General features: G+C 39.0%; 1 long non-coding RNA gene across 1 annotated transcript; it reads left to right on the top strand.

Moving 5' to 3' along the window:
• Positions 1-1,422: 1,422 nt before the first annotated feature.
• LOC122972690 lies at positions 1,423-9,137 on the top strand. The gene is made up of 4 exons (XR_006399814.1): positions 1,423-1,504; positions 3,153-3,216; positions 5,440-5,615; positions 5,947-9,137. It is a non-coding gene; the product is annotated as an uncharacterized LOC122972690 (long non-coding RNA).
• Positions 9,138-9,534: the final 397 nt, after the last annotated feature.

Here is a 9,534-nt window from a genome sequence, read left to right as displayed (position 1 = left end):
CTGATTATTTAGATATATTGTCAATACACACTAATCCTCACTCCAACCAACTCTGTAATCATAGTCTTGTGTTTTGTCACATGAACGCTTGGAAGTTGTAAACATGGGAATCTTTCTGATCTTGACCATCCGTCCCATGACATCAACGTTGCAATTACCATGTTCCATGTACCTAGTTACCTCATTGTCCATGATCACCATCTTAGTTTGGCATGTTAGCATGCTGATGTTTGCTAATTACACCAATACACAACAACACAACAAATGGGAACATCTCTGCCAGATGTCATGACAATCCATCTAATAGTTGTCAAGTCTTTTCACGCAAAACAAAAAAGTGTCAACCTGATGGTGGTAGTAGATGAAAGGTCAGGCAATTATGAATATCAGTCCCAAATGCACCGAGCAATCAACATCGTCATCCCTACAGCATGGCTGAAGATATATAACATAGTATGTAAGGCATAACTTTGCTTTGGGCTACATCAAAATGTTACTTGTCACTTAAAGTACCTGCAAGCCTTGTGGCACTTGTGTCAGTCAGGTGGAGCATGGAACTGAATGTCTAGGCACTTATTCTCAATGGCTTCTCTTTGATCTACTGTAGCTTGGATTGACTTCAAATGTATGTCTCTTTGGGCAAAAATATCTGCCAAATGAATAAATGTAAATGCTCCCTTAGAGTTCTGCATATTCCTAATGGGAGCTGCTCAATTCAGCAAAAAAGGTGGATAGTGTGCACATCCAACCCTAGTTGGGTACAGGTGCAAGCCAAAAAGCAGCAATAAAAGAAAAAGAGAGGCATATTGAAATGTGGTCATTGTCAGGCAAAAACCTCATGAAGACCTTGCAGGTCAAAACTTTGCAATAAATACTTGAGAGCTACAAATGTCAGTGGGAGGACAGCTCTCCTTTTCTTTTATGGCTGTCCAGTAAAACGACAGTATTCTTGGTATTCATGGTACAGTACATACTGTACATACATACATATCCAAAAGATGAAAGTAGCACGCTCAGCTTCCAGAGATAATTTACCTCACACACGAGTTGGTCCAAGTCATTAACTGAATCTCCTCAATTAATACGTATTCAAGTAGTAATTAAGCTGTGACCAAGGTGTTTCAGCAAGCAAAAGAGCACTATAGTCATTATACAGGTCACATGATATAGAGAAGAGACCGTTCATTAGTACAGAGACACTAAATAAATGCTTTGAGGACATATTCCATCATTTGAATAAATGGAATAAAGGACACACCTGGTAGCGACACAACTGTCAACCTGTAAGTGGAAAATCTTTATGCATTCTAACAGGTTAACTTTCTGTCAGCTGATTATCATCACGAGTGATCTCACTACTTTTTGGGGGCGCTGCACACTAACTTAGCCTTCCACACTGACCGGCTCAGCCTCTGCTCTAAGGTGATGAGGTTTGTAAAGGACCATTTCTCTGCTGATGTTTGGGGGAGCTGTGACAGCCAAGCACTTCCAGATGTAGGTTCAGGTGAGTTAAACGACTCACTGCAGCTGTCGGGGTCGACCTCCTGGATCAATGGAATCAGCAGTGATGGTGGATAACAAGCTTAGTGATGTAACTGTAACACTGAAGGTGAAACAGACTAGAAGCTTGCCTTTTCTCCTTTGTAGGTACAAGAGCTTAAAAGGCTATCAGAGATGATCGATGTTTATACTAAATGATAGAATTTAACCTGCCTTAAATTCACCTCGGAGCACCACCCTTTGTAAAGGAAAAATTAATAGCCAATTAATTAATTTAGTCTCATCAGATATAAAAAAAAAACTATCAATTTGGAACTCTGGTTAATAATTAAATTAATAACTAGAACCAAAATGATCATATCAATAGCTAATAAAGGTTGAAGGGTTTTGGAGTTCTGAATAGTAGAGGTTTGCAGCATTCACTCTTGTGCAACATTAAATAGACCAGCATTTATTTAAAAGACAATAAAGTAAAACACACAATACGTAATCTCACCAAATGTACTTAACTACAGAACAAAATGGAGTGTGTGCACCTGTGTATGTCAGAGTGAGAGTGTGTGTGTGTGTGTGTGTGTGTGTGTGTGTGTGTGTGAGAGAGGGTGAGAGATATGAGGAGACAAAAGGAAGATGGCCAACTCGGACTCAAAATGGAGGCTTGGACCCAAAATGGTGGGGGTGAGACCGTGTGTGTGTGGAAGGAAATAGACAAAAGGGACGATTGCGGACTTAGACCCAAAATGGTAGGGATGAGACCGCACATGTGTATGTCTCTTTGTTCTGCCTCCATATGCGTATCCAGTAAAATGTACTTTTTACGAGCACAAGTATCATCCGAGTAAAATGTGTCAATATCCGTACTCATGAAGAAGGAAAATCCTCATTGGGTAGCTGTGACCATATCCTCATAATATCATCATAACAGCTTGCGACTCTCACTGCTTGCGACTGCTTCTAAAGTGGTTACTCATGCATTTTACTCCATACTTCTGTGGTGACCAGCCGTCATAAAATCACCACCCACTGGTCAAGAGTTCATTCATTTTTCCACAGTTAGCATCCACAACCTTCCAATAATCCAATCACAATCCTCCAAAAAACCTGCACAGTGTGAAACCAACCTCCAGGCAATCTATTAGGGTGTCTCAGAGCTGCCAGTGTTTTTGGTCAGTGGAGGAGAGATACACCAGCTACCTGACGGTCTTGGTGCTTCCTCTGCAGGCTCAACTTCACTCAGCTGCTTCTTCCCACTTTAACCTGAATGAGTGAAGTGGACTTACTTACTAGCTTTTTCTGGCCCAGTCAACCACATCTCATGGAGTTAAGTACACTTGGTGTGCACCTCTCTGCCTCTGTGACCTACACTTACCAATAACATGTATCTGAAGAAGCTTAATCCAGCTTCACACACAGCGTAAACTTAAAAATATAAATTCATGAGAGCATGGGTCCATGCACTAACAATAAAAATGACTGACATCAGGAACCTTAAAATAACCTTACACATAGTTGGTAAAACAAACTTAAGTTCCATCCACTCACCTGTCCTGGAGCTTTTGACCATATCACACAGTCTTCATCGGAAGATGATATTGATATATAAGTGCTCAGTATAATGGAAAGTTTATCTAAATGTTTTTATACATCTACAGACCATGTTGACTAAGCAAGCTTCATCTGCTGATGAAGACCAGTTGAAAGCTCCACAACAAGCATGTAAGTGGACCTAGAATGTAGGCTGTTTTGTCAACTGCTGTTTCCTCAACTTATCTTTATAATTTTTACTATCAATGAAGACATTTTACTCATCAGCTGTTTCAGCTGATTATCTAAACTAAATTACTTGGAAAGGAAAATGAAGGTGAATGTATTCATATAAGATTAAAACAGGTTGGGCTAACTTAGCATTTCAACATTCACCTTTGTTTTAAACTCTAAACAAAGTTAAACAAAGTGTTTTTCTGACCGTTCCTGTTGCTGTTTTTGCAATGTTGTAAAAGGTTAACCAACAAGAGAGATGGCCAACACCATTGGATTAAGACTCTGTTTAATAATATATATTACATTTAAGACAAGATATTTCACTGAGTCAAATTAACCTTGTTTAAAAAACAGAATCAAATTTTAATCTTACATATCAGCTGGGTGGTGTATGTAGCTATTTTTGTTAGCTAATTCTGCAGTGAACCACCTTGATGATAGCAACTGCAAAGCCTTTGTTTCTTTAAAAATCTTCACTTTATTAAATAGACTAATACAGCTGCACACAAGGATAAGGTTGTTTCCTTGTGACATGTGAATAAAGCAAGAAACATCGACATGTACTGAAAGGAGGTTTAGGTTGACCAGTGGAGTGTCAAGTTGATTGACTGGCTGAATTGATGTGCAGTCTGTTATTTTGCTGTGTTCGAGACCCTTGTTCCACTAATAGTGCCATTTGTTCATGCCGCCTGTCCCCCGATCAATAGATAGAGAGAGATATTAGCAAACCCCCTCCTCTGATCACGAGGGACAGCCTTATACACAACACTACTGGATTTCACTGGAGCCTGGAGCATCATAGGAAGGCTATTTGACTCTTACAGAGGGGATAAAAGACAGTGGGTAGATAGACAAGTGCGGGAGGTCAAGGGAGATATAAGAAGAATAGAAAAAACACACTACAGTGTATGTGTATTTGTGTTAATTCTATAATGTTCTGCTGATAAAGTTTGACCTTGTGTACAACAAAATATGCAGGTCACTTCCAAAATAGTCCAGATAACATTTAAAAAAATGATTCAAATGAAAGTTTTCTGATTTGCCAACACCTCTAAGATAAAAAAAAAAAAAAAACGAAGCTATGTTTGCATTCAATGTTTGATAGCATATTATGTGAGGTTTAACCAACATGTTGAATACATTTCTTTCCTCATAAAACATTTGCAAAGCAAACTTTTTTAATCTCTCTGTATAAATGTGGGGAAACGAGGAAGTTCAATGTCCCACACTCTGAAGAAGGCGCAAGCCGACACACGGTGTGTTTTTTAATGACTCTAGCCCACTGAAATAAAGGCCTTTTATTTTTCAAACCTACCTTGAGTGCCTGGACCTGGATTGTTTATGCCATTTTTTGGTCATAATTCTTCCACTCTTCTTGCATACTTAAGCTGTACTATTGCACTGTAAAATGTTACTGTGAATGAAACTTGGCATGTACGTTCAAGACTTAGTGCTCGATGTCTCAGGCACGTTCAGAAATATATAAAAATACCTCATAAACAATGTTGCCATGGTCTGTTTTTTAGAATGTGACGCTACCCTTCAGGGGATCATCAGAAAAGTGCAAGATGCCATTGGAAGTCATGACCCCATGGTACTGACTGATGCACAAGGGAATTCAATTTTTGATTTGATTGTGGGTTTTTACTTAGACTTATCCTTACCTTTGTTGTTCAGACTATTAAAAAAAACTATTAATTAAATCATCACCTGTTTGCTTACCATTTGGCCATTACTGCTTCTGTATATACAGTACAGCGGCTTCTATGATGTTTGGGACAAAGATTTATTTGGCTCTCAGGGTTTCCCATATATTAACACCTTGGCAGAATGCCAGGGTGCCAGCTCCCCTGCCAAAGTATCTGAGAGCTTGTCAACTTAAAAAAAACATATTCTCATCATCAGAGATGGAAATTGAGCTTGCCTACACCCCCCTTGCCATTTTGTTTGTGTGTAAAACAAGTGTCTTGTTTTGAATGAATAAATTTCATAAGAAGCAGCCCTGACTTGGCCAAGGTACATTCGTAAATAAAAAGCCTTGCTTTTGCTATTTAGTTGTTGTTTTATCCCCCTTTTCTAATCTTTCAAACAAAAGGTTAGGCTTCCACCCCATCACCACTACCAAAACCACTAAAACACAACCAGTATATATCTATTATGCTTTTTTCCTTGTAACAGCCAAAACGATGAAGATGCTGCAGGCATTGGAGAGGTCACTGAGAAAATAGAAGATCTACCAGATGTCACTGCAGCAATCAGAGAGTTCACCAATCTGCTTTCCATTTAAAGAGTTATCCTGACTGTTTCCCAGCTACAGACCATCAAGCAAGGGTTCTGCTGTGTTATTACTATGAGTAAGTATGCAATAGGTAGTAATTGTCCCATGCGTAAAATAATTTTGGATCCATTTTAGTTGTTGTTCGCCAGAATTTGAGATTTCCAAGTACACATACATATTACATTCTGTAACCAAGGTCAGCTGTGTCTCATCCACTACAATTAATTACATGTACTGATGGACAACTTTGTGTAACAGCCCATGATGTAATGATACAATAACAAATACATTTTTAAAAGCATTAAAGTTGATTGAAAACACTGTCACCCAATACGTGAAGAACACTTAAAGGACAGATGGGGACACACACACAGAGAATGACTAGTTTTTCTCATTTTGTTTTTTAGAGTTCATCGAGGAGCCGGTCTTCACACAGTGTTGCCGAAGCATTATGGGCTGCAAAACATGTGGAACAGTGGCAGGAGACCTCTGTGCACTGTGCAAAATGTAGGGGGAACACTGCAGGCAACAGCACATTTAAAGTTAATGGTCTGTCAGAGGCATTTTCTGTTCTGAGATCCCTTTTTGAAGAGGAGTAACATTTTGCACTTTTATACTCACAAAGAGGCATGTTGTATTTGAGTTTGTTTTATTGAATCAAAAATTTTGGTACAAGTTCTTATAGTAGTGCTGCGAATGTATTTACATGTTTGGGCTGGATGATGTCATATTGGTGTTCAGCATAAACTGTCAAGAAGGAAGTTGAAGATTTGACTACTATTCTTATTGACATTTTCTTTTAGTGATATTAACACTAAAAGAGGCATCCAGAGGCATCACAGCACTGTGCCAGTGTGTGCGCACATACCACACTTGCCCCCCATTGTTAATGCTGCCGTTACTGTTTTGCCTTGGAACAGCATTGAGTGAAGCATCAGAGTGCATTATCTCTCCATCAGGGAGAAATACACCCGATGCGCACGTCACACAGAGTGAGGGAAGTACCTGCCTGTCGTGTTCTCCTTCATTGATCTCCACGTGAAAGACGAGGAGGACTGAACACAATGACATGAATATTGCTGCTTCAACATTTACAACCAGCAGTGGTGATTTCATGGACCTCTCCGCTGGCTCTGCCGTTTTCTGTACTGTCCCCAATGGGCCAAACCCCCGTTTATGGAGGGTTTGATGACGTAGAGGGTTGAGGCAGGATATCACAGCTTCCTGACTGCTGCTACACAGCTAGTCGCTTGCCCACTGGCATAATTTTACAAGATGCGACAGCATGAATGTGTATTAACAGAGTGGATGGACAGGACACTGAAACTGGATCATTTTCTCCAGCTCTGCCGCATTCCTCCTCCATTCATGGGTGTCAAGGAAGTGAGTCTATCTTCCTGGGAGGAAATAGGTTCTCTCTTGGCAGAAACAGGCTGTGTCTGTCGTTCTCAACATGACAGACACAAGGTGTTTTACTCCACGTACTTCCTGGTCTCTAAGAAGATGGGAGATTTCAAACCAAGTTTGGATCTCTGCACCCTAAACTGGTGCATCGCTTGCAAAACGTTTCACATGCTAACCATCCAGCGGTTACTGGAGCTGGTTTATTGCTGAAGCAACCACACAAACTATTGAACTGTACTCTTGTGGATGAAGTCTGTAAATAAGGCCTTCTCTCCTGATTATGGTAATGCAATGACAGCAGCTCCAGCATGAAGAGCGTCAAATAAAACTCCTTGCCATGATCAACTTGCACTTGGTCCCACATACTTTAGGCAAGTACTGCAGGCCTATTGGATGAAAAACTCAGTTTTAATATGTACAAAACTTTTCAAATTGTTCCAAATCAGTTATTCTCAGTATAATATGGTTCATAACAATGTTGATGTTCAGCAGTTATCATTTAGTCATTCTATTATTATTGCGGTAGCCATGTGTATGCAATATGTACAACTATTTCAAAGGCTTAAGGGATACGGTCTGTAATTTATTTGAGAACAATATATGTTGTTATTTTGTCATTTGCGCCTCTCTTTTCACTCCAACACCTGAAAGGCATAATTTAAATTGATAGGTTGATGTGAGGTGAAAGAATAGAGAATAATATAAATATACTGGCCAACAACCACTGTCTTTAAGAAATGACAGATTATCCCTATTGTCCACAATAATACAATTTTCTTGTTTTGTAAATGACCACATCTAGATGTGCAGGGGTCACCAATGGGATGTGGGACCAAGTGAGAGTTGACCATGGGAAGGAGTTCTATCTGTGCTAGTACATTCAGGAAATACTTTCCAGACACAGGTATAACCTCAGCAGGCAACCTTATGTTCAGTCTGCATCTTCCATGGTAAGTTTTTCTATTACTGTTCAAAAGGAAGGGCTCCAGTGATAACCTGAGACTTTTGACAGATGAAAGAATCAACATGGCTTAGACAGGGAAACCATATGTCATTAAAAGGCAACTGTTTCATTCCAACCTGTAACCTTACCTAACCTAACCTAATTTCATTGATTAGTTATTTGTTTAGTGAAATCAACTGATATGGCTGCAGTGGAAACCTGCAGACTGTTAGCCCTGCATGGTTCCCTATGTCTGATTTATGGAATGTCAAATAGAATCTGAAGGTTGTTTAGCAGCAGAATATGTCAGGATTTGTCAGCAGCTTTGAACACAGTAATTAATATAGGATGCAGTTACCAGTTAGTATAAGCAGTTTATCTTCCTCATTTATTTTTCTAACATATCTTGTGTTCACAACAGAATCCAATGGTGGAGTGGATTTGGCCCGAAGTAAATAATCAGGTCAACTACCCACTGAAGTAGGGCGTGGTGCACCTGATCGACCAAGAGGCCAAAGACATGCAAGATAACACTGTTACATTCTGTGTGTCAAACCCAGACAAAGCCAGATTGGGTTAAACCGGGTTGTGAAGTCATGGAATGCACATAGGATTCCAGGTATCAAACGAAACTTAATTTTTTTTCCTCTACTAGGCTGAGGAATACCTAATGACCTGGCTGCAAGAGGATGCCCAGTCAAAATATCAGAGGACCTGCTACCCAGTGCTTCTGTTGTGGCAGACGGATATGAGTAGGAGTTGGGATCCTCTTTCATCAGGGAAACAACCTTTGGTGTGGAACCATTCCAGTCCAAGGAAGACAGGATCCAGGCAGAAGAGGACTTTGCAGTGGCCTACCCTGATCTATCTGTCATTTTTGACAGTGTGCTCAACAATGACCATAATGTTTTCAATGACGCCCTTTTCTGCCTGCTGAATGTGACAGAGAGGCATGTGTGAAATGTTTTGATGGATGTGTGACTGCATGTGTGTACTGTATTTGTGGAAAGTTATAAAGCACTTAAGGTGCCACCAAAATTGAAAGGCAGTGTACATAGCTCCCTCAGATTTCACATAACTGTCATATCAAAAGTGTTGATTTTCCTGGAATACATTTCTGACATTTTGTATTATTATACATAAGCATATGAACTGGATTTGATGTACTTATGAATGCAAGAATATATAACTACATCTGTTAAATTAACCTTAAACATGGGTTGCAGTACTGTGGTATTGTGGTGATTGTAAATTTAGGAATAATAATGAACTTAAAATATGACAATGCTTGAACATATTATCATTTTAGTTGTTGTACTTAATTAACCTGAGCAGCTGCAAAAGACTTTAAATTCTTTTGTATCCAAATAAAATTGTAGGCAGAATTCAATACATTAGAACAATTCTAAAAAGTCAATGCAATTCTATAGAAAAAAATATATTTAACAATATAATGCAAAGTTAATGTGGAACAAAATTAAAATAAAACATTTAGCATTATAACATTTACAACATTTGAACAATACATATTAACAGTAACAAAACAACCTTTTCATCCTTAAAATACTACATCATAATACATTCATAAAATTTAGGAAAATAAATAAACATTTCTTCACTACGTATAGTGATAACTGACATAAAACAG

Source organism: Thunnus albacares, chromosome 21, assembly GCF_914725855.1.
Source record: "Thunnus albacares chromosome 21, fThuAlb1.1, whole genome shotgun sequence".
Taxonomy (NCBI): domain Eukaryota; kingdom Metazoa; phylum Chordata; class Actinopteri; order Scombriformes; family Scombridae; genus Thunnus; species Thunnus albacares.
Note: the sequence above shows the minus strand (reverse complement) of the source record. Positions and strands in the feature narration are given on the sequence as shown.